A 26,152-nucleotide genomic window follows, 5' to 3' on the forward strand; every position below is an offset into this window, starting at 1 on the left:
AACTTAAAAATATTCTCTAGGGTGCCAAAATGCTTTGACTTGTAAGAGTAGTAAAGAGGGCAATGGTTTAAAGCATACTCTGGAAACAGGAAGACATCAAAATCTCTCCCCATAAAAGAGGGAGAAGAATTGAACACATCAGAAGGTCTTCAATGAAAACAGTGACAGCAGTCGCTGCTGGTGTGACTGAGGAGAAACTGAGTCACCTGTGCAGCTGTGTGAATACAAACAATGTAAGTAATTTAATTTTGTTAAGCTTTGTCTAAAATGTGTTTTTTAATTTAATTGATGCATGGTAACTTATGGGCTAGTGTGACTTTTCTTCCTTAGTCTGTCTCTTCTTCCCCCTCTGACATCTACTCCCTTTTAAAAAAAGATACTGTTTTGTTTTATGTGTATGAGTGTTTTGCCTGCATGTACATATGTGCACCACGTGTGTGCAGTGTCCACAGAGGTCAGAAGAGCATTGGATCCCCTGGGATTGGAGCTACAGGCAGTTGTGAGCTGCCATTGGGAATGAACCCGGATCCTCTGCAAGAGCAGCCAGTGCTTGTAACCACTGAGCCATCTCTCTGGCTCCTCTACTCTATCTTCATTGCTCTCTCTGAACGTTCCTTTTGAGACAGGCTCACTATGTAGCCCAGGCTGGCCTTGAACTATCAGCAATCCTTCCTGAGCCTCCCATGTGCTGGGATTACAGGTGTGAGTCATGTCTGGCTTATGCCATTTCAATGTACATATTCAAAATACAGTGATCATGTCGAGCAACGTGCACATCCACTGTCTCAGGTAGTTACCATTTCTTTGTGTTAAGAAGTCCTCTATGCTGGCTGCTTTTAAATAGCATTAATTGTTATCCACCGGAGTTAGTGGAACATAATTTAGAAGTTACTTCTCTTACCCTTCTGCAGCATAGTGCCTGCTACCCTCTTCCCTGCACCCCTCCCGTGACCTCTCCCCAGGCTCTGGTCATCTCTCTCTCCTCATCACTTTGCAATCAACTCTTCAGATCCCACAGATAAGAGCAAGCATGCTGTATCTGTCTCCATGTCTGACCTATCTCCTCTGACAGTCTTCTCCAGTTCCCTACAGTGTCTACAAATGAAGAAGCTGCACTGTTCTTGACTGAATCGTATTCCATGGTGTATAAGGACGTCTTCCTTATCTGTCTGCCTGTCCACCTGTCCATGGACAGTCCTTGACTGAGTTATATTCCATGGTGTAAACAGACAGCGTCTTCCTTGTTTGTCTGCCTGTCTGTGGATAGTTCTGTCCACCTGTCCATGGACAGTCCTCAACTGTGCTGTATTCTATGGTGTATAAGGACAGCGTCTTCCTTATCTGTCCGCCTGTCTGTGGACATCTGGGTTGATTGCAGTTCACATGTGAGCACAGACATCCCTTCAATAAACAGACCTTGGTCCTTTCCAAGGGTTTCCCTAAGTGAGATTACTATATTGTATAGTAGTTATATCTTTTTTTTTCTTTTTGGGATTTTCATGCTGTTTCCCATAACAGATGTACTAATTTATATTCTGACCCACAGTTTCTGAGAGTTCATGTCCAGAGCTTATAGTTGTCTTTTAGTAACAATTCTGACTGGGTGATAGGACATAATAAATAGGAAACTTGATTTTGGTGTGGTTTTGCATTTCCCTGGTGGCTAGTGATGTTGAGTAGTTTCTTTCTCTTTTTTGTTTTTTAAAAGAGTCATTATTACTGCATTTAATTACATGCATAAGTGTGCATGTTCATATGAGTGCAGTGTCCATGGAGTCCAGAAGAAGGCGTCAGATCCCTTGGAGCTGGAGTTACAGGTGGTTGTGAACCACCCAGCATGGATGCTGGGGACCAAACTCGAGTCCTCTGGAAGAGCAGCAAGCCCTTCTAGCCACTGAGCCATCTCTCTAGATGCTCTTATTTTTTTTTTAAAGATTTATTATTTGTACTTATATGTATGTGTATGTGTGTGTGTATGTGCCTTTAACGCCAGAAGAGGATGCTAATTTGTGTATCTTACTTAGATTAATGTCTGTTCAGGGCATTCACTCATGTTTAAAATCAGCTTATAATTTCTGTTGCTGTTGAGTCTTCTGGATCTCAAGGCCAGTCAGTCAGCAGCCGTGAGTTTTCCTGCGTTCTTTTCGATGGCATCTTTTTTTTTTTTTTTTTTTTTTTTGGTTTTTCGAGACAGGGTTTCTCTGTGTAGCTTTGCGCCTTTCCTGGGACTCACTTGGTAGCCCAGGCTGGCCTCGAACTCACAGAGATCCGCCTGGCTCTGCCTCCCGAGTGCTGGGATTAAAGGCGTGCGCCACCACCGCCCGGCATCTTTTTTTGAGCAGCAGTTTTCAGAGATGCTATCCCGTGTGCCAACCTCTGCCTTTGCTGCTCATGCTTTTGTGCCACTTCCAAACATCTTTGCCCAGGCTGTTCTCGGCAGCACCCCACGTTTTCCTCTGCTCTGCCGTTCTCGGGAGCACCCCACGTTTTCCTCTGCTCTGCCGTTCTCGGGAGCACCCCACATTTTCCTCTGCTCTGCCGTTCTCGGGAGCACCTCACGTTTTCCTCTGCTCTGCCGTTCTCGGGAGCACCCCACGTTTTCCTCTGCTCTGCCATTCTCAGGAGCACCCCACGTTTTCCTCTGCTCTGCCGTTCTCAGGAGCACCCCACGTTTTCCTCTGCTGACTTCATCGTTCTGGCCTTACATTTACGTCTCTTATCATATTGTGTGTGTTCAATTTCCATATGTTGCAAGAGAGGCTCCCGCTTCGCTCTCCCGTGTGTGGACATGTGGCTTTCCTTCTCCCATGTAAGTTCTTTCTGCCTTTGTCTGAAAGAAGCAGTCACACCCGTAAACATGCTGATTGACGTTAGTGTTTTGTTTTATTTCCTTAGTTTACACGTCTTTTTACATTTTTTAAGAGAATTGTGTGCATGAGTACTGCGTTTGCACCATTTCCACCCCATTCTCTTCCCCTTCAACTCGTCCCATGCCCCAAGTGGTCGGCTGTGAACGCATATACAGAAGCAACTCAGATGCCCTCAGCAGAGTCAGTCTCCTGGACCACGCGTGTGACAGTAATAATTAAAGGAGGAGAGGGACATGTTGGTCTTAATGCTGGTGTCATGTTTAAAATTTTATGTTGAAATAATGGTAGGTTGGTAGGAAGTGCCCCAAACTGGATGTTTCACCTGGGATTCTTCAGTGGCAACAGTTTACATAATTATATTGGAACCAAAAGCAGGAAATGCTGGCCTGGAGACAACAGAGACCTTAAGAGAGCATATCGCTCTTACAGAAGATCCCAGCACTTACACCAGGGCTCACAATTGCTCCAAGGGATCCAGTGTCCTCTTTTGGCCTCTGTGGGCACCTGTATTCAAGTGTACATACCCACACACAGATGTACAAATACACACATAATTTTTAAAAATTAAATATATTTTTTAAAAGAAGGAAACAAATGTCAGGTAACCCTGAGGAATTATTTTAATTTTTCCCGTCTCTCAAGCACACATTGGAGTGTGTTCAGTTCCATGCAATGTTAGTCCATGGCTAGCTTCCTGTACTATTACCATCGAGATACGGGATGTTCTTCCATCATGAGCCTCCCTTGCAATACTTTCTGTAGGCCACACTTCCACCTGAAACCTCTGGCAAGCACTATAACTTTGTTCTTTTAAGAATATTCTAGAATGCTGTGGAATCATGATATAATTAACTTTTGGAAATTTACTCTCCCCCCCCATTCAGTCTAATTCCTCTGAGATCAGTTCAAATTCTTGTGTTTAGTATTCATTCATTTTTTAATTACTGAACGGCAATACTTCATGTACAAATCCATTTCACCTGTTATTCATCTGTGGCTATCTGGGTTGCTGCCAATGCTTGACAAGTATCAATGAAATGGCTGTGACTCTCTGTGATTCCTACAGTTGTTCACTTGTATGGCACCTGTCTGGTTAAATTGGAATGAAATTGAGAGACTAGTTTCTGTTAATCCTGTGTGCTCTACAGGTGCACGTGCATCTAGCGTCTCACCATCCTTACCATGTGCTTGGTCTAGTCACTGTGTTCCATGTTAGCCTTCTGATTGTGTGTGTGTGTGTGTGTGTGTGTGTGTGTGTGTGTGTGTGTGTGTGTGTGTGTTGCATGTGCACCCACAGACAGAGGCCAGAAGATACATCAGATCCCTTGGTGATATGGTTACAGTCTTTTTTTCTTTTCCTTTTACATCTCCCTGATATGAGTTCTGGAAGTGAATTCTAGTCCTCATATTAAAGCAGCCAACATTCTCTTTTTTGGTAAAGATTTATTTCTTTTTACTTTATTGCGTGAGTGTTTTGCCTGTGTGTATACATGTGCACCATGTGCATGTGGTGTCTGTGGAGGCCAGAAGAGAATGCTGGATCCTCTGGAACTGGGATTGCCAACAGTTGTGAGCCACCATGTGGGTGCTGGGAACCAAACCTGGGCCCTCTAGAAGAGCATCCAGTGCTCTTAACCACTGAGTCATCTCTCCAGTCCCTGATGGGTTGTCTTTGTTAGCTTCTTTGAGGCAGAGTCTCATGTAGCCTAGGTTGGCTTTGAACTCACTCTGTAGCAAATTCACCATGTGTTCGTGTTCTCATCAGCCACTGATACATCACCTTTCGTGGTACACCTCATCATTTGTGTTGATCATGTTGTAGTCACTTAATTTTTTGCTATTAAGTATTTATTACTTATGGAAACTTCATTGGATGTGTGATTTATAAATACTTTATACTCATTTGTAGCTTTTCTTCTATCCTCCTTTAAAAAGAAGATTTATTTTGATCATTTTGTGTATGCATGCATCTGTGTGTAGGTATGTGCATGTGAGCACAGTACCCACAGATGCCAGAAGAAGGCACCAGGGTCTCCTTGGAGCCAGAGGCACAGGTGGATGCCAACTATCCAGTATTTCAAGAGATCTCAAGTGGGCAGAATGGACATATCAAAGTTTCCAGTTAATATAAAATGATACTCTGTACTCACAGACAACACTTGAACTATAGTACTTAATACATGGCTTACCCCGAAAAAGTACGAATGCAAGCCCAGCTTTAGCTCTACAAATTAGAGCAGACAAGCTTTTGCTTTCGGAAAATTTCCATGGGAAGCATGAAGTCGTGCATATAAATACGTTGACATCTTTCAACAGCTGGAAGGGCTCATTCTGGGCGTGAGCACAGCAGGGAGCAATCAGAGCTGGAAGAAGAAGAAGAAGTGATTGGCGTGCTGACATGCCACCACCATAAGAACTGCAGCGGGAACAATTACATCGCTCAGAGAACACTTCACAATTGGAAGGAAGAGAATTATTCCAGCACTGAAAGATTTCACAGCTGTGCTCCCAAACAAACCTGGAAATGCACATTATAGGTACTGGAAACAAAAGAGCCTATTGTTTTGTCTCCTTTTAGGTAAGTGGTAAAGTACTGGGAGGTGGCAGAGCAGAGATTCTAAAGGACAACTCAGGCGCCTTGTCAGCACCCAGGTCTTGCTGGCTGTCGCAGCTAAAAGTGCAGCTATCTCCCCACAAAGGCAAGGTTGGATGTGCAGTCTCAGCATAGACTTGCGCAGCTCCTTTCCCTGTATGCACAATGATTGTCTTACAGTGTTGATTCAGGGCTCAGGGAGTTTCGAGCGAGCGTTTGTCTGTAGAGACTGAAAGAGCAGCCTCGGGGGTTGGCCCTCACCTTCCACCTTACTCCAGGCAATGCCTGCTGTGGAGCCATGGAATTATGGGAATTCTTTTGTCTGCACCTTCACCTCTCCCTAAGAGATTTGGGATTATAGATATGAACTGCCGCATCCAGCTTCGTGCGGCTCCTAGGGATATGAACTCAGGCCCTCATGCTTACCTGCAACCTCCTTACCCACTGAGCCCCCTCCGACCAGTTGTTCTGTTTGCTCTGTCTATGGGTTGGGTCACTTATTGCTATACATGGCCATAAGAATTGGATGTATGTCTGAGTTTTTGTATGGCACATAAATGTGTCACAATACAATGCACTGGACCTGGTTCTCAGGTCCTACCCTGTGGGAGCCCCACAAAGATTCCAATTTGTAGTTTGACTCAAGGCCAGAAAGTCAGAGTTTATGTTGCTCTCCAAGGCTGCATAATAGGGTGCAAAGGCATGGTTGCCAGTGTCTTATACTTCAAAGCCTAATCAGAAGATGTTTTGCCATGGTGCGTGGTTACTAGGTGTTTTGAAGGGTCTACACTTGGTTGTACATTTGTGCTTTGTTCTTGAAAGGGGGAGGTCTTTTGCCTCTCCCCTTGCTAATGTATAAAAGGCCTATTAGAATTAAACTAGAGGCTGCTGGGTATTGACCCAGAGCCCTCCCAAAGCTATCCTGTGTCTCTGTCTTTTTTTTTTTTCATCTATATTTCTATCTAGCATTTTTCAATTCCTCACTCCCCTCTTCAGGGAACCCTTCAATAGGTTGGGGCTGAACTCCAACACTGAACCCCGACACCACCCCTTACAGAATAGGTCTTAGAGTGTCTAAACCCTTCCTGGACTGGTGAATCTTTCTTGCAAGTATGTAGTTCTTAGCTGTGTCATTCCATCTGGAGCTTGCTTCAGGGAGATTTTAAGGCACGTACTGTGTCTTGTTCAGGTTACTGAACTCTATCTGGAGCAGGGCACCTTCAGAGCACAGCCTTGAAGTCCTGGGAGACTGTCTTTAATGATTTGGGTATTGGTTCCGAAATCAATGAATTATTATCTGGGAATAGAAGAAGTTAAATATCTGAGTGACCAAGGTTGCATTATTATCTACTAGAGGAAAAAATGTCATAATAAGAGAAAAGTCCTACTTTATTAACCAACACCAGACAAGGTTGTCCTGGGGATTAGCATCATATTAGAGGAGATTTTCTCTTCATGTTGCTGGCACCAGCCTGTTCTGTGATTTGATCCAGAAAAAGAGCCAGATAGTCAGAAAGTCAGAAACTTTGAGCCAAGAATATCCTAGGAACCTTTTATAATGCTGTAAGATGCAGAGCTGGCAGGGATACTCCTTCATGTGAATGTGCACCAGTGATGCTGTAGTTCATTTGTGGGGCTAGAGAGAAGGCTCTGGTGGCAAATTGATTTCTCTACAAGCACAAGGACCTGAGTTCCATCCTCAGAAGCCATGTGAAAAAGCCAGGTGTGATAGCAAACACTTGCAATTCCAGCAATGGCAAGGCAGAGGCAGGAGGATTCCTTGACTAGCCAGTCGGAATAGCTCAAGAGGGGAACCATAGGGTAAAAAGTGACTGTGTCAAAAAAGCAAGATGGATGGTCTCTAAGGAAGGACACTCAAGGTGGTCCTCTGACTCTGACACGTACACACACATATGTGCATGCATGCCTGTTGCTAAAGTTTTCCTTTGTTGCTAGAGTTTTCCTGCCTGGCTCACAGTCAGGGCAAATCTCTCTCACCCGCCAGTCCCAAGCCGCTCAAACCCGATCAAGTAAACACAGAGACTTATATTGGTTACAAACTGTATGGCCGTGGCAGGCTTCTTGCTAACTGTTCTTACAGCTTAAATTAATCCATTTCTATTAATCTATACCTTGCCACGTGGCTTGTGGCTTACCGGTACTTTACATCTTCCTTGTCCTAATGGCGGCTGGCAGTGTCTCCCCGTCCCAGCTTCCTGTTCTCTCAATTTTCCTCTCTGTTAGTCCCGCCTATACTTCCTGCCTGGCCACTGCCAATCTGATTTATTCATTGACCAATCAGCAACACATTTGACATACAGACCATCCCACAGCACATAGTAGCCTTAAATAATTTGCACTGTAATTTGCACTGTTATGGGTTCTTATATGTTGATACAAATGTAAACTATTTTTATATTCCTGTTTAAGATAATTTGTATATTGATACAAATATGGAACTATATTTGTTATAATGTACATATATTTCTACTCTTATTTGAAATACTTGTATATTGATACAAATGTAAATTTATATCTGTCATACTTATGTAGGTTCTACTTCTGTTTAGGATATTCGGTATATTGATATATATTTAAGATTATTGTCATATTGCATATCGCACTATATACTCCTACCTCTGTTATAACATCTTGTGTATTGTCACAATTTTGAAGTCATCGTTCTTTACCATGCACTTGCTTATAGACTGTTTACCTTGTTTACGTGAAGCCTTAGTCCTTAGGTTATTTCGGTAGATAAGACTTATAGATTTATAGTCACCTATGCTTGTCATCTCTATAGTTACGTTAGTTAGGTTATCCAGATTTACAGATACATAGGTCAGATGGACAGGTAATCTTCAAACACTTCATAGACCTAGAGAATATGGCATTTAAATAACTTAGAATTCTGTTGATGTGAGACACAATTGCTCCTGGCTGCACCAATTTGATCCCGAGAGAATGTCGGGCTTCTAAGACATTTCCATTTGGAAGTTTGTCTTCTTGGCACAAAATGGCCTACTGGGCAAAGAACTGCCCTTGCCTCGACGGCTGACAGTACTAATGCAATGCTATCCTTTCTGGACAAGTGGGACACAAGGAAAGCGACCACTGTACTCTGCCAAGACAGGGTAAGATGGTCTTTCAGAATTCCTTCTTCTGAAAATGGTCTGTCAGATACTTTAGGCCTGTAGCCAATTTGAATGCACCAACAATGCTGAGAAACATTAGGTGACTGTCCAGGCTGCCAGCTGTCTCCGTCTACTCTCGCAAGATTCCCGAAAGTTGTTTGCATCCATGTACCATTTCTCAGGTACCATTATATTCCTTCTCAGGTCTTTGATGGGATTGAAGACTAGCAGTTATAGTTACAACTTAGTAGATAGAACATATTAAGTATTAGATTCAGGTTCTTTAGGATAGGACACCTTTTGGAATGATCTTTGTAACATGCCATTTACCTATGCTCTATACTTCTCTGGACTTTAGTATGTGTTTCTTGCTTGATATTGTTTGCATTGGTTGTACTTCCATCTTATCTAGGTCATTATCCCTCATTATTCCTGGACAATATTTGATAACCATTCCTTTGTATATAGTCTTGTATTAGGTTAGAACTTTCTTATTTAGACAAAAAGGGGGAGATGTAGTGGGTAGCCATTCCAGCTTTGATCTGGAAGTTCCAACCCCCATTGAGACTTCGGCAACTGTCACGCCTACAAGGCGGGGCCAAGGGAGGCGCCGGGGGACCCGAGATCTGGATCGGCGGGCGCTCTCTCTGTTGCAGGACCCTGGACTGGAGAGGTGGACTGAGCAGAGCTCCAGAGAACACCGCTGGACTGTGATACACCTTCCCCAGACTCCGCGACCTACCTATTCCTTAATTTGTAAGTTACGCCATTAAATAAATCTCCTTTTAACTACGTGGAGTGGCCTTAATAATTTCACCAATACATGCCTACACACACGGAGGTTCTCACTTGCGAGAAGGCCTCATGCCACCTGAGAATCTGTAATGACGGTATACCCTTAGATAATAAATCATAAACCAAACATACCCAAGCCTGTGTGGCAACCATGAATAGGTTCTAAGGGGTTGCAAGCTTCCTAGAGGAGAAAGAGCAGCCTCGGAGCTGCTACTGGGAGTCCTGCTGTCACTTGGGTCTCATCAGGAAAGCAGACATTGTGCTAGAAAGTATGCATGCTTAGGAGCCGAAGACAGGGCTTGGCAGTTAAGAACACTGACTGCTTTTCCAGAGGACCTGGTTTGAGTTCCCAGCTCCCACATGGCAGCCCACAGCAGTTTGTAACTACAGTAACAATGGGATCTGACATCCTTTTCTGCCTTCTTGGGCACCAGCCATACATGTGGTGCACATACGTACATGCAAGCCAGTCACTCAAACATGGAAACATGCTGCTGGTTGAAAAATAGAAGGGGCCTGTGTAGCCTTCCCTTGTAGCAATTTGAATACTGTTAAAGGCTCTCAGAGTTCCAAAGGAGCTCAAGAGTCTGGGAAGATATGGCCACAGCAACCTGTAAACACAGGACGTTTTACACCAATCTTGGAGATGCACCCAGCAGCACTGGATTCTGCACTTGTTAAAGGCGTCTGGCTACAGACCGTAATTTAGCCTCATGTCCTCCTCTTAGACTTCTGACTCAGTCACTTTTACTTGGCAAGGATGCAAACACCCATTTTCCCCTTTTCGCCACAAGAAGGTGCATGTCTTTGGTTAAGACTTCCAAGAAGAAGAGTAAGCCAGTGTGCAGTTCTCCACCACTACCTGTGCAGTGTGCAGTTCTACACCACGACCTGTGCAGTGTGCAATTCTACACCACTGCCTGTGCAATGTGCAGTTCTACTCCACAACCTGTGTAGTGTGCAGTCCTACACCACTGCCTGTGCAGTGTGCAGTTCTCCACCACTGCCTGTGCAGTGTGCAGTCCTACACCACTGCCTGTGCAGTGTGCAGTCCTACACCACTACCTGTGCAGTGTGCAGTCCTATACCACTGCCTGTGCAGTGTGCAGTTCTCCACCACTGCCTGTGCAGTGTACAATTCTACACCACTGCCTGTGCAGTGTACAATTCTACACCACTGCCTGTGCAGTGTGCAGTTCTACTCCACTGCCTGTGCAGTGTGCAGTTCTTCACCACTGCCTGTGCAGTGTACAATTCTACACCACTGCCTGTGCAGTGTGCAGTTCTACTCCACTGCGGGTGCAGTGTGAAGTTCTCCACCACTGCCTGTGCAGTGTGCAGTTCTACACCACTGCCTGTGCAGTGTGCAGTTCTACACCACTACATGTGCAGTGTGCAGTCCTACACCACTGCCTGTGCAGTGTGCAGTCCTACACCACTGCCTGTGCAGTGTGCAGTTCTCCACCACTGCCTGTGCAGTGTGCAGTCCTACACCACTGCCTGTGCAGTGTGCAGTCCTACACCACTGCCTGTGCAGTGTGCAGTCCTACAACACTGCCTGTGCAGTGTGCAGTCCTACACCACTGCCTGTGCAGTGTGCAGTTCTACACCACTGCCTGTGCAGTGTGCAGTTCTACACCATTACCTGTGCAGTGTGCAGTCCTACACCACTACCTGTGCAGTGTACAATTCTACACCACTGCCTTGCAGTGTGCAGTTCTACTCCACTGCCTGTGCAGTGTGCAGTCCTACACCACTACTTGTGCAGTGTACAATTCTACACCACTGCCTGTGCAGTGTACAATTCTACATCACTGCCTGTGCAGTGTGAAGTTCTACTCCACTGCCTGTGCAGTGTGCAGTTCTGCACCATTACCTGTGCAGTGTGCAGTTCTACACCACTGCCTGTGCAGTGTGCAGTCCTACACCACTACCTGTGCAGTGTACAGTTCTACACCACTGCCTGTGCAGTGTGCAGTTCTACTCCACTGCCTGTGCAGTGTGCAGTCCTACACCACTACTTGTGCAGTGTACAATTCTACACCACTGCCTGTGCAGTGTACAATTCTACATCACTGCCTGTGCTGTGTGAAGTTCTACTCCACTGCCTGTGCAGTGTGCAATTCTACACCATTACCTGTGCAGTGTGCAGTTCTACACCATTACCTGTGCAGTGTGCAGTCCTACACCACTACCTGTGCAGTGTACAGTTCTACACCACTGCCTGTGCAGTGTGCAGTTCTACTCCACTGCCTGTGCAGTGTGCAGTTCTACACCATTACCTGTGCAGTGTGCAGTCCTACACCACTACCTGTGCAGTGTGCAATTCTACACCACTGCCTGTGCAGTGTGCAGTTCTACACCATTACCTGTGCAGTGTGCAATTCTACACCACTGCCCGTGCAGTGTGCAGTTCTACACCATACCTGCTTACCTTGAAGAGTCTCCCACCCTTCCTAAGGGAAGACTCTGTCCTGCGTGTTCTCCACCCTACCTGGGCACATTGCCCGTTCCTCTAGAATCCTTGTTAGTGACCTTCCTAATGCCCTGCCTTCTTGAACCATGCCTCGTCACCTGTCTCTTTACCACAGCAAACCCTGAATTCAGTCCCTGACAGATCACCTTCTTCCCCTCTGTCCTCTCAGCCCTCCAGTTGAATTCTCGTTCCTCCGTGAACTGACTGCTCTTTCTTGCTGCAATGCCAGCCACCCCTCCCTTTCTCTAAGTCTTCTTCCAGCTCCGAGAAGCCAGTGCTTCCCTTATACATGTGACCCACATTTGACATAACCAGCATTCACTCATCCTTTCAGAGGTCTTGTCTCTGACTGACCAAACTAGAAATCCTGTCAAGGAACATCACCAACGTTCCAGAGGTCTCCCTTACTGGAGATCACACAGCCTAATTTTTTTACGGTGCTAAAATGCACACTAGGCAAGTCCTCCACCACTGCACTACAGCCCAGTCCTCTTGCTTGACACTTTCTGGGTGCCATTTGTCTTCTTTTTTTTTTTTTTTTTTTTTTTTTGGTTTTTCGAGACAGCGTTTCTCTGTGTAGCTTTGCGCCTTTCCTGGAACTCACTTGGTAGCCCAGGCTGGCCTCGAACTCACAGAGATCCACCTGGCTCTGCCTCCCGAGTGCTGGGATTAAAGGCATGCGCCACCACCGCCCGGCGCCATTTGTCTTCTTTTAGCTTGAGAAATCCTTGTCTTCAGGCTGGCATCAGATGCCTTCAAGTGTAGTGGGCAGCTGTTCCAGCTTTGACCTTGAAGCACCGCCCCAGTGAGGCAGCTGGTAACTGCCATGCCTACCTAGACCTGCCCCTGGGGCATGGCCAGGACAGGAGTCCTTAAGACCCGAGATCCAGATGTGCTGGTCCCCTTAGTTCCTAGAGATCCTGGATGCTGGATGGCAGATCAAGTCAGAGAACCCCGCTAGACTACACCTCACCTCTCCCAGATCCTGTAAGCGATCCCTTTACTGGCTGTAATTTATCCCAAAATAAACCTCCTTTTAACTATGTGGAGTTGCCTTGTTAACCCCCACATTATTCAAGCCTTCTCATATGTGCTCAACACACTGAGAAAAAAGTGACTGCTGAGTGCTCAGCCCCAATGGGGCATCTGAATACCCACCTGCAGGGCACAGAGGCCATCAAGAGAGGGATAAAAAGAACTTAAGCACCAGAGAAATGGGCAGAATGCTGTCTTCTGGCATGCTGTAGCTGATGCACTCATAAACTCCCAACAGCTGTGCGCACAAGAACTACACAAGATAGAGCCCCATAACAAAATTATCCAGAGCCAGGCACACTGCCCAGATTCGTCATAGCTTCCTGCTTCAATGGTGCTTGAAGGAACCTGGCACGTGACCTCTCTGACATCAGCTGGCCTCTCCAAGCCACAGTCCTCTGCCTCCACATTGTCTGGCTGCCCCAATGCCACCACTCCCCTGCCTCACCACCAGAACTCCCACTGGACTTTGAGGCTCCCATCAACCACCAGGTCAACTTGGAGCTGTATGCCTCCTGTGTCTATTTCTCAGCGTCTTTCTAATTCAGCCAGGATGATGTGACTCTGAAGAAGCTTGCCAAATACTTTCTCCACCAGTCTCATGAGGAGAGGGAACACACTGAGAAACTGATGAAGCTGTGGCACCAATGAGGTGGCAGAATCCTCCTTTTGGATATCGAGAATCCAGACTGATGACCGGGAAAGCAGGCTAGATGCCATGGTGTGTACCCTGCACTTGGGAAAGAGTGTGAATCAGTCACTACTGGAATTGCACAAACTGGCCACTGGCATAAATGACCCCAAATGTGGCTTCATTGAGACCCCTTACCTGAGTGAGCAGGTGAAATCCATCAAAGAACTGGGTGACTACTCATCCAACATGGGAAACATGGGCTCCCCTGAATTTGGCAGGCGGAATACCTCTTTGACAAGTACACCTTGGGACACGGTATTAGCGAGAGCTAAGCTGACTCCCCCGAGGCCAGGGTGACTTCACTGGTCACCGAGGCAGTGCAGGCCTGTTGGGGCTGCCTTTGCTGTTTCTGTAAAATGCATCAAAACATCCATTTAAACTTTTAACTTGTGCCATTCCTTTAAATAAAGAAATTTGGTACCCCCCCCCCCCCATTGCCCATTATGTTCCCTGACAGCATTCTGCTTGCCCTGCCCCAACCACATCCTGGCAACAAACGGGAGGAAGCTTCTGCCCTGAGGTTCCTATGAGTTCTTTGGTGGTGGGTCACTGTGGCTCACATTACCAGCTAGAGAAAAGGCCACATCACATATGAAGTTATGACAGGTGTAGTGGTTCGAATGGAATTGTCTCCCATAAGCTCACAGGGAATAGCACTATTGGGAGGTGTGGCCTTGTTGGAGGCAGTGTGTCACTGTGAAGACAGGTTTTGAGGTCTCATACATGCTCAAGCCATGGCCAGTGAGACAGACCACTTCCTGCTGCCTGTGAGTCCAGATATAGAACTCTCAGCTTCTTCTTCAGCACCATGTCTGCCTGCACACCACCATGCTCCCCGCCATGATAATAATAGACTGAACCTTTGAAACGGTAAGCTGCCACCTCGATGAAATGTTTTCCTTTATAGGAGTTGCCGTGGTCATGGTGTCTCTTCACAGCAACAGAAACCCTAAGTAAGACAGCGGGAAACCTATGACAACCCCAGAGATGAGGGAGGGCATCATTCGAAATACTAGAGTGTTGCAGCTTCCTGGTCCCCCTTTCATTCATCCCTGGAGCCACCTGGGGCCTGGAAAGAAACTTGACCTGTAATAGAACCTCTGAACATTGTTGGTGAGAGAGACTAGCACGTGTTTCAGGCTTCGAGGGCCAGGTATGGAACTGGGGAAGGGTGAAGTGCTACCCTCTCTGCCTTGACTGCCCCCATGAGGGCCTTCCTGGAGGATAGGTAAGCTGTGTGCCCAGTGACCATCACTGGAGATAGGAGGTGAGGAAGCACAGGTATGGCGAGGGTGCTTGATGGTTCTAGAAGGTACGATTGGGGCAGGATGGAACTGACCCCGCCTACAGGACCTTGCTGTCTTGAGTTGATTTCTTAGGACATTCAGGCCACTTACTCACGTTCTTTCCTGAGATCACACAGGCCATGACAGCGCTTCAGACAGGGGCTAGCCCCACACTCACAATGTTGTCTGGTTCTGTGAGGACAGCATCCTTTGGTGGCTGTCATCCCTGTGACACAGTGTCTAGGGCCAGCCGTGGAACTCATCAAGGAATAATGACTCCGCTAACTTAGCTAGGCTGCCTGCTTACCCTCTGTCTTGTCCCATTATTTCAGACTCTAGACAGTGGTTCTGATCTTGAGGCTGCCGACTCTAACACCCACTACAGAGGAATCAAACTGTGCCTTGCTTCTTCTTAGAGAGTGTTGACAGTTCAGCCTCGGCCATCTCTAAGGTTACCCTCAAGCTCCTGACCATTGCCAATGGTCTGGATCTCCAGGGAAAGCCCAGCAGTCATAAGAAAGTAGTGTTCACATTGTCTTGGATCTGATATTTTGCTTGGCTCTCATTCTCCCAGCATCCCTTACACCACTGGAAGTCACCCCACCCCCACTGAACCTGAGATCCTCTGCAAGGGACTGGGATATCAGCCCTGGAGCCCTGCATCCAGGTAAGTGGTACTGAGCACTTGAAATGTGTGTGATTGGAGATGAGGCGGGCCCAGTCACACACCAGATTTTGCAGGCTAAAAAAGCACTGTAAAATATCTTACTGTGTTTGCTGTGGTTTCAGGTTGCAAATGTAATATTTGGGATGGATTAAGTAAATTCTATTACTCAAACTGATTCCACCTGTTTCCTTTTGCCTTTTAAATATAACTACTAGAGAATATAAAATTACATATACAAGCACCTTTTGCAGGCAGTGGTACATCAGCAGCTTCCCACTGTCTCCTTAGTATTTCCTCTTGCATAATTGTGGCAGCATTAGATGTTCAGCCTTGGTTAAGATCTTTAGCTCTGATGCCATCTCATATGAGCATGATCCCTGTGTGGTCCTGACTCCTAGAAGATACCACTTTCTTGGACCCTGAGATGCTAGATTTGACTTATAAAAGACAAAAGATGTTGGGTTAAATTTAAATTTTATATATATAGTAAATTATAGCATAAGACATGCTTATAAAATATTATTTGTTGTAGAGCTGAAATTCAAATTTGTACTGGCATCTTGTCCTTTATCTGTCAGTCTTATAAACCAGAACCCACATTTCTCTCAGGTTCTTTTCTTTCCTGGGCTGCACTGATGACTCAGTCTTTGGCAGATGGCCTGGACAACCAGTGCTGTCCAAACAGCCCTTACAGGGGAGGTACTGCATTGCTTGGAGATTCTTAGAACTTTCTGGCTTCCTGGCCCTCTTTCCCATAGGTCAATAGACCATACCGGTGCCACAGGACTTTTTGTAATGGGACTACTCTAAAGCTGTTGAGGGTGTTTTCCTTTAGGGTGCTGGCTGATCTGACTGGACCTCACTTTTTGGGGTCAGCATTAACTGCCCGAACTTTAACAGTGACTGTAGGCACATTGACTTGATTTTTCCTAGAGGGTGTAGTTGTCTGTGTTCCGGGAGTCACATCAATGCTTCCGCTACTTAGCAAGAAACCTGAGCCAGTGACAGCAGCTGTGTGAGTCCTTAAAGGCCAGCCTTAGCATTGTCTTTTCAGTTTGGGGAAGTATAACGTGGACTAACATCTACATCACCACATCACAGCCTGGGTTTCCTGCTGTCTTTGCTACCCTGCCTCTACCCTACACAGCTTCACACTCTTAAGAGGTAATGGAGGCCTCTGTAAGTCCCCAAAGGTAGTAAGTAGGGAACACCCTCCCTTACGTCCTTGGCCTCTGAAGTGTATTATTAGCCTAGTCCTTCTCATCCCAAGTCGAGTGGTTCACACCAATGCCCTTCAACCCCAGAAATCACTGGAGTATAATCTTGTTTCATTAGTGTTTTATGGGTTTTTTTTTGGAAGGGTGGTTGGTTATATGCATGGCATATGTGTCTGTGGTGCATGTGCGTGTGTGTGTGTGTGTGTGTGTGTGTGTGTGTGTGTGTGCGTGTGCGTATGCGTGTGTGCGTGTGTGTGTGTTTATGTGCAGGTACACATGTGGAGGCCAGAGGAGAACATCTAACGTCCTATTCTATCCTCTTCCTTGTTTCTTTGAGGCAGCGTCTCTCACTGAACGTGGATCTAGGTTTGCAGCCAGTAAGCCCAGTGACCTATCTCTCCTCCCTACAGCAATGGGGTTATAGGTACATATGTCATGACGTCCTGACTTTTATGTGAGTGCTGGGGATTTGAACTTAGTTCCTCATGTGTACAACAAGCCCTCATTCCACTGAGCCATCTCCAAAGACCCTAGAGTGTAATCTCAGTTGTCATATTTCACTTAGCACATGTCAGCTCTCTAGCATTTGCTTTACCATGGTCTAGGCCTCAGGACTATCCTGGCAGTTTCAGACAGAGGACTCCATGTTCTCCTAAGAGTTTTCAGCCATTCTATAAAGCTACCCACACACCACCATAGAGTGAGTCTTGACTCTTTTTAGTGTGTACTGGCTACCCTCAACTGACCATCAGGGGCCTGGGCCTTACAGCCTTTGGATTCATGCAAGAGTGTTGGCTGCCTATCCCTGTCCCTCAATCACACTGTTGACAGTCACCTTATCCTCTAGGTTCTTGCTTTAGAAGCTATGTTACTAGTCCTGATCACATGGTGTATCTCTCACATGAGGGGACAATTGACAAGGATCTATTAGACCTGTGTTGCAGCAATTTCCCTAAATTGGAGAATTTTATCATGGAGGGAAACTGGTTAAGATTCAGAAGGTTCTGGCTCAGTAAGACTCAGGAAGTAAACAACTTAGAAGTCTCAGGAAGCCCCTGAAATTTACCAGATTCACAAGGTTTCTCCCTTGCTGAGGTTATATAAGCAGTAAGGACTGCTTGAGAAGCAACAAGCTATGCAAAGAGCTGAAAGGTAACATTTTCATGAGTTGTTATTCCTGATGCTGGGGTGAGCTTTCAGTGAAGTAATGCCCTTTGTGTCATTCATGTTCCTGTAAGTAACCTTGATGAACTTACTGGTTCACTGAACTGGGCTTTGGTGATTTGTTGGGGGATATTTCATCACACTGTGAACGCTGAGTTTGCATTTGCATTAATTAACCTTGGGTCAGGAGGCTGCATTGGCAACTAGTTGACAAACAGTGATCATAGAGCATCAGAGGGCATCCACGAGAGATACAGAGACACAGGAAGTAGTAGGGTGGGGTTTGGAGTGGTGCGGAAGGACGAGTCTTTCAGAGATGCCAGCAAGGAGGGAAGTTTAGCTAATTGTGACCCAGCCTCTCTGAGATAGCAGGTTTTCACCCCAGCCTCTGAATGATAGAGATTTAGTTAAAGCTACCTTTAGTGGCAGTGACAGAACCTGTACCTTTGGAACAAGATTCCCCCCAGGCTGTGGCCTGAGTGGCCAGGCCGCTGCTAGAGAAGCAGGCTGGTAACTGTGCAGTTGTAGTTGCTGGCTGGAACAGCAGTAGATTAAGGCACAGACACTGAACTGAAGTTAAGACAACAGTGGTGTTATTACTTCTGTCTATTATCAGTTCCTGTTCTTGTTTGGTTCTATTGCAGGGTGATAAAACGCTCTGACCAAAAGCAATTTAGAGAGGAAAGGATTTACTTCAGCTGGAAGGTCTCTGTCGTTGGGGAAAGTTGGGGCACAAACTTGAAGCAGACGCCATGGAAGAGCTCTGCTCTCTGGCTCATAGTTAGCTAACTTTCTTATACCCAAGCGAGTCTGCCTAGGGAATGGTACCACCCACAGTAACAATAGGTGCCTGCAGGCCGGTCTGATCTAGGCAATTCCCCAATCTAGGCTTTCCTCTCAGATGACTCTACTGTGTCAAGTTGACAATTAAAGCTAACCAAGACAGTTTCCCTACCTGGCGTGAATAAACCTTTGTTCATGTGATGTCCTATGACAGGAAGAGTCTGGGGAGGGTACACTTCCAGGCTGAGAAGTCAACTCCTTTCTCCCATTTCTTCACTTCATCCCTCCCCCAACCCTCTGCAGCTAGCTGTAAGGAAGCAGAGCATGCCTTGGGTGCAGTCCCAATAGTGACACCCAGCTCCCTCTGAGTCCTGCTGGTGTCTCCCTGGGGGAGGCTGGCCTGTGCACAGGGCGAACCTGTACCCACCCCCACCTTAGCCTCTCTCTCATATGGGTGCTGGATCTTGCTTCTTTACTCTGTCAGAATCAGCCCCCAACTCTGCCCGGGAGGGTGTCAGGTGCTGACTATATCAAACTCCATGTGACCTTCCAGCTTCCAAGGTGTAGGAAGCCCCAGCCATAGGTCCCAGGGAAGGAGAACGCCATGCCAGAGGCCCTCTCCCTTCCAATGCAGCCATGACAGCTGGCTCTTAAGCATTTATTTCCAGGTTCCTCCATCTTCTCCTGTCCCCCACTTCCTGAGGGCAGTGGGGTGTTGCTTGTGGTTGCCAGCTCCCTGGTGTGCCCTGCCTTGTCCATTCTTCTGTAGCTAGCCCCTCTTCCAGTCTGACTGCTCAGTTCAGAGCTGTTCCCTGAGTACTGAACATATCTAGGATAGACTGGCTGGATACAAACTGCCGGTGGCCATGCTTCCTTTCTCATGTGTTATCACTCTGCGTCTAGGTGGCCAGCAACGCCATTTTCCCTTCTCAGTTCCCAGATACCCTTGGGGACTTTGGAAGCTGAGGTAGTGAGGGATGGATGGTTTCTAAGTATTTGGGAGAAGAATGTTCTAAAAAGAGGGAATAAATAGCAAGGTGGGCCAAGCTGTGGAGGAAAGTGTGTGTGAAACAGCAAAGGAATAATGTGAGTGCTGAAGCTCCATTTTATCTGTAGCAGCCATTACCACTTCTCCTCCGCCGCCGCCAACTCCTCCTTCTTCCTCTTCCTCCTCCTCTTCTTCCTCTTCTTCTCCTCCTCCTTCAGTTTCATATAGTCCAGACCAGTTTTGAACTTGTGACTCCCCTGCCTCTGCTTCCCAAGTGCTGGGATTACAGGTGCACACTGCCACTTTTGGCATCTCTAGCCTTTATCTCCTTCTATCTTCCAAGTACAGAGAAATCCACAGCACAGCCAGAGGACAGTGGGGCAGAGGTAGGAAGGGGACTCGGAGCTTCAGCACTCACACACTGTTTCACACACACTTTCCTCGGGGACAGCTTGGCCCACCTTGCTATTTTTTCCCTCTTTTTAGAACATTTTTCTCCCAAACACTTTGAAGCCATCCATCCCTTGCTACCTTGGGTGTGTGGTTCCAGTATCACCTTACCAGAGAGGTGCTCCAGTGCCCAAGGCACCCTCATTCTTTCTCCTTCCTCACCGGCCTTCCCTTCCTTACAGAACTCAAGTCCAACAGATGTTCACACTCCAAGCCATGCACTCCCGGAGACCCAGGTCAAATGTCCCCTTCTACCCGCCCCTCATGTCAGCTTCCCATGACCTTCACCCTCTCCGAGCTTCTCTCTCCATCATCATGCTCCTGGTGGGACTGAAGGGATCTCTCTAGGACCCTCAGGCCCCAAGGTGTGAAAGCGCCCCGAGGTCAGAGGCCCAAGACTTCCTTCCTGTAACAGTGATTGGCCCATGAACAGACCATGGAAGCATCTGGCTGTTCCTAGGGTTTTCCCGACTTCCGGTCTCTGTTTCCCACTAACCCCTTTGCTGCTGTCCCTCAGAGCCAATCAATTCCAGATTAACTCCACATAACCATGTCCTGCACTGATTGTGTTCACAGATCCACTTTCCTGAGAAAGCCTTCACGCCAACCATATGCCCATCAGTCATCGATTATGGAAAGCCCCTTCCTGAGCCCCTAGCACCAGCCACGATGAGCTTTATCCTAACCTGTCTTCACACAGGGGGCTCAGGGTCAGGGGTGTAGCTTGAGAGTTTTCCTGCCTGGCCCACAGTCAGGGCAAATCTCCATCACCTGCCAGTCCCACAGCCCCTCAGACCCGACCAAGTAAACACAGAGACTTATATTGGTTGCAAACTGTATGGCCGTGGCAGGCTTCTTGCTAACTGTTCTTACAGCTTAAATTAATCCATTTCCATTAATCTATACCTTGCCACGTGGCTCGTGGCTTACCGGCATCTTCACATGCTGTTTCTCATCATGGCGGCTGGCAGTGTCTCTCTGACTCAGCCTTCCACTTCCCAGCTTTATTCTCCTCCTTGTCCCGCCTACACTTCCTGCCTAGCCAATGGCCAATCAGTGTTTTATTTATTGACTAATTAGCAACACATTTGCCATACAGAACATCCCACAGCACAGGGGCCTGGTTGTAACCAGCTCATTTCCCAGACTCAGGTCCCCTTGCCTCCCCACCCTTCCTCCTGGCTGTCCTCTCCCCGGAAGTGTCTTCAGCAACAGATCAGGACAATCCTGACCTTTCACCTCAGACTCCTGGAAGATTTTCTGTTTCTTTTCTTCAGTTCTCTGAAGGACAGGACAGTGGAGGACACACAGTCTGGTTAGAATTACTTATTGATTTCTTGAGCAACTGTACCCCGGACGCCTGCTGCCTGTGAGACCACTCTCTTCCTCCCAGAGGCCAGCTATCAACCTGCCACTCATCCTCCTGGGGCTACAGTACTGTTCCCCACTGGATCCACCCCCTGTCGCAGGATGCCAGAGCTGCACGGACCTCTTCTCTCTGCATCCTGAAGGCCCGACTCTGGAGAGGGCCCAGTCCTGCTCTGCCTCCTGCCTCCCGTTCCTGTAAGTCCTACCCTCCAGCCTCAATGGCTGATGAATATCCTGTCACTCCACAGCGTTGGGAACAGTAGCAACACCTGACAGGCACGCAGAGTGGGCATCCTTGCTGACTCGGGATGGCCCATCTGCTCTGGCTCGCTGGAGTCTCCATTGCCTCCTACAACACAAACCTGTGCCCTTAGCAACCTCAACACGTCCTGTGCTTTCTTTGACCGGGCAGCTGCTGTCACCTCACAGAGAGCAGGTGTGGCAGGGAGGGAGGCCCAGCACAGGTGGTTTGGAATAGGAGAGGTGGGAGGGAAAAGCTGGGACAGGGGTGTCCGGAGCAGGGAGGCAGCCTAGAGGCTAAGGCTGACAGACAGGGGACCCAAAGCTACAGGTCTGTGCCCCACATCACCATTTCCCCACCACTGTTACCCACAGCTCCCTCCCCTCTGCATCCTGGTACTTCTAGACACCCTACCTGCAAGGTCTCCAGTGCCACTTTTGGAAGGTGACCTATCCCAGTGCGGCCTTGTCCCATGCTCACCCAGCCTGGACAGTGTCCTTACACCTGCCACAGCTGTGCCACAGCCCTGCTCACCGTCCCTCCTCGGTTCCTCTCCCCTGCTTTGGTTCCCTCTCCAATCCACTTTCTCCTTCCTCTTCCTCCTCCCAGACCTCTGCTCAGGGGAAGCCCCGCTCTGCCCCTCTTAGCCTGTCAGTCTGTCCTCTCAGCTCGAGGCTGACACATCTCCAGGGCCCTGCAAGGCCGATGCTACCCTTCCCAGCATGTCTGTGACAGGAAGCCTTTCCCAGAGTTCCAAGGCCGCTGCAGCTCCGGCCTACCCCAGACCCACACTGGTGTAGGCCAGTTCCCCTGGGGCCTCACGTTCCCTGGTAGGTGGGTCTGCTTATGGACACCACAGTCAGAGGCCTCACCACGGCACTGCTGTGAACACTTTGCTCCCCGCATGAATCAGCGTCACATACTTCAGAGCTTGTCTGGGGAGTCTAAGAGGAGGGGCCCAGATGCTCGTGCACCCTTGACTGAAGAACGTTCCTCCTCTACTGGGAGGGGTTGTCATCTTTGACAGAGTGTGCAGCTTTGGGAAGGACACACAAGGGTCACAGGGAAGAAGGGGACACCCTCCTAGGCAGCCAGATCAGCGGTTTCAACTCTGGTGACCTGGGGTGACAGGTGTCACAGTCAGATCACCCCGGTGACCATAGGCTTCCATAGGCTGGAACATCCAAATAGCTGTTCTTAACAGCTGTCTGGATTCCTCTGGGTTTGTGCACACCTTTGTCTTTCGGTTATTCATTCAACAACCAATGGGCCCCTGCGCGAGAGGCGTTAGCTCTGGGTGCTGGTGTAGACTTGTTCTTTCTCATTAGGGAATCCTATTTTACTAAAGTGGATGGGAAGTAATGTTACACAGGAGGTTAGCTCTGGGAGGGACTGACCAATGAGCTCCCCCAAACATAGGATATAAACACAATAGTTGGGAGTTGTGGTTTGAATGAGAAATGTCCCCCACAGGCTCACGTATTTGGACACTTGGCCCCCAGCTGGTGGTGCTGTTTGGGGTAGTTATAGGAATTGTAGGACACTCAACTTGCTGAGGGAAGTAAGTCACTGGAGGTGGGCTTCGAGGGTCTGCAGCCTCACCCCACTTCCTGCCTGCAGATCAAACCTGATTAGCTGGCTCCTCTCACCGCATGTGCCACTATGGACTTCCTCTCTGGAACCCTGAGCCCAAACTAACTCTCCTTCTGCAAGTTGCTTTGGGATATGGCATTTTGTCACAGCATCAGAAAAGTAACCAATTCAGTGGTTGGTTGACTCCAGCTCCGGGCCCCACACTAGTTAGTGGCAATTGACTCTATTTGGGTCAGCTCAAACTGGTTCAAGAGCTTCCCCATCAAGGGACTGGGTGCTGGTACCTTTACTTCTAGTGACTTTTCAACCAGGGGTGCTTAAAACCCTGTGTTTCCTTTCGTAGTTTTAGATATTTATTTTCTTAATTGTGTGTGTGTGTGTGTGTGTGTGTGTGTGTGTGTGCGCGCACACACACACACACACACGCACACAGAGAGAGAGAGAGAGAGAGAGAGAGAGAGAGAGAGAGAGAGAGAGAGAGAGAGAGAGAGAGAATGGGTTTGTGCAAATGAGTGCAGTTGCCCTCAGAGGTCAGGAGAGGGAATCCAGTCTCCTGGAGTTTGAGTTAAAGGTGCTTGTGAGTCAATCCACATGTGTGCAAGGAACTGAACTTGGGTCCTCTGCAGGAGCAGTATGTGTTCAACCCCTGAGCTGTTTTTCCAGCCCTGTATTTCTCCTTCTTACACATCTATATATTCCAGAGTGAATTCTGGGTAAAACAAGCTTCCGGGGAGAACGCGCTCTGTTCCTTTCCAGAGGGTTTCACCCTGGAGAATACACAGGGATGGGGTAAGCAGAAGAGGAGAGATAAGCCCGCGCCTGCTAGGGTCAGGCTCGTGGCTGTCGGCTGAGTGTGTGTTCCTTCCTCCTTGCTGGCTGCACTACAGGGCTTCTGATTCTTGTCTTGGGGGAACACAGGAATGGGGACTGCTGTGGGGTGTGAGATCGGGAAAGTGGAGAACCCACCACACGGGTACTAGCACACTGTCCTGTAGACCTGTGGCATAGAGAGTACGCATACAGTGATCGGTGGATGCAGCGCCTGCAGGAGATGGTGAGCACCCAGAACATGCTCAGAAGGAGAAGATGAACAGAGGCCTGTGTGGTACTAAGGGAAGGCTCTAAGACCCTACAGAACACCGTGGAAGGGGAACCAGAGGCTCCTCCATGAATGAGAGAGTGGCCAGACCCACACAGGAAGACAGAAAATCCAGACACTCAGCTCCTTTCTGGTACAGTGGACCAGCTGCGCCTGGGAAGGGCACTATGATGCAAACAGTCTTGCAATGTTTGCAGAAAGCTAGCGAGGGCAAAGGCGGCCCGAGTGCTCTTGGATAGTGTGACTGTTACCAGGAACTGTGAGACACCGCCCTGGGCTTAAAGTGAAGAGGGGGCAGAGAAGGGGCAGGGGTGCAGAGACCCACTAGGTCTCTCCAACCTGAGGCCAGGAGAACCCTGCCTACTTGATTCACCTTCTGTTGGGAGCTTGAGCTGGAGGTAGGAGCTTCTGAAGCTAGATGGGAATTTATTTAAGGCTCTGAGCGCTTTTGCACTCAGGGTCTAAAGAAGATCATGAATCATCCATCTGCAGCCCAGTCGCCACACATCTGGCCCCTGGGCTCCCACTGCAGGAGGAAGGACAGGCTTCCCGTCTGTCCCCCGCCCCCCCAGCTCCCTCAGTGGGATGACTGGCAGGGTCTGGGGGTGGCCACACCCCGTAGCTCTCTGCCTGGCACATCAGGTCAACATCAAGGTGGAGGGCAGTCTTCCTGACACGGACAGTGGAGGCTGGAGGGAGATAAAGCTTTCCCTGACCGTTTCTGGTACCAGACTGCGGAGTTACCAGCCCCCCTCCCCTCCCACTACCCCTACCCTGGTCTGGGGAATATCCACTGTTTCTAGATCATACTGGTTGTAAATTTGAAGAAGCTTCTCTCAAATCTCCACCTATAACATAGAGGATGGGGAAGTAATAATGATTCTAAACCTCTATAGTATGCTCAGTGATGAGCCTGGGCTCTGGAGTCAGACTGTATGGGCTCAAATCCCAGCCTTACCCCTTGCAGGCTGAGTGTCCTTGGCCAATGCCTTAGCCTGTCTCTACACTCCGTTTCTGAGTCTGCCAGCTCTAACTAATGAGCATGTATCTGAAAGGGGGCTGTGATAGGTGTTAGGATAGCCAAGTGCTTAGATAGGTGCCCGGCTTATAGGGAAGGGTCCAGAAACACTAATTATTTTTATCCATGTTTAATGGTTTCTCTGGTTGATCCTAGTGAGAACTGGAGAGCTGCCATTGTTCTGAATGGTGACAGTGACCGTAAGGCTCCTGCCATCCCCAGCCTTCCTGGGGTCCCTGGGAAGCATTCATGTGAATATATCGTATTCACTGATACATCCTTCACGCACTCACTCATTCAGCAGACATTTACAAAACCCTATAAGCACACAAAGTCCAGCGGGTCACTGCTCATGACCTCAGAACTGAGGCCCTTGTCCTTACATCTTCACTCTCCATGACCTTGAAGAAGACAGGAGACTGTCTCACACCACCCACCTGCTCCGTGCTTAGGGAGAGTCTGGGGCCTGTGGGGGCCAGCACACAGTGTATAGGGGCATGACCTCTGGTTGATTGAGATTCAGACCCTCACAGCTGATTCATGAGCTCTTGGAGCGCCGTTTACCACACACAGAGAGTGGGTGCGTTCGTTGTGGACCCTTCCCGTTCTCAGCATCGGCTGCCACTGCTTTCACAAAGGCAGCAGAGGTGAGCCTGCTCGGGTCTGCTTCTGGCTCCACAC

At 48.1% G+C, this 26,152-nt stretch overlaps 1 pseudogene; it reads left to right on the forward strand.

Annotated features, from left to right (window-relative positions):
- Positions 1 to 13,234: 13,234 nt before the first annotated feature.
- On the forward strand, positions 13,235 to 13,869 carry LOC128113955 (ferritin heavy chain-like; annotated as a pseudogene).
- The last annotated feature ends 12,283 nt before the right edge of the window (positions 13,870 to 26,152 follow it).

This window comes from Peromyscus californicus, unplaced genomic scaffold (genome assembly GCF_007827085.1).
Source record: "Peromyscus californicus insignis strain IS unplaced genomic scaffold, ASM782708v3 Scaffold_19__1_contigs__length_69161282, whole genome shotgun sequence".
Classification (NCBI taxonomy): Eukaryota; Metazoa; Chordata; class Mammalia; order Rodentia; family Cricetidae; genus Peromyscus; species Peromyscus californicus.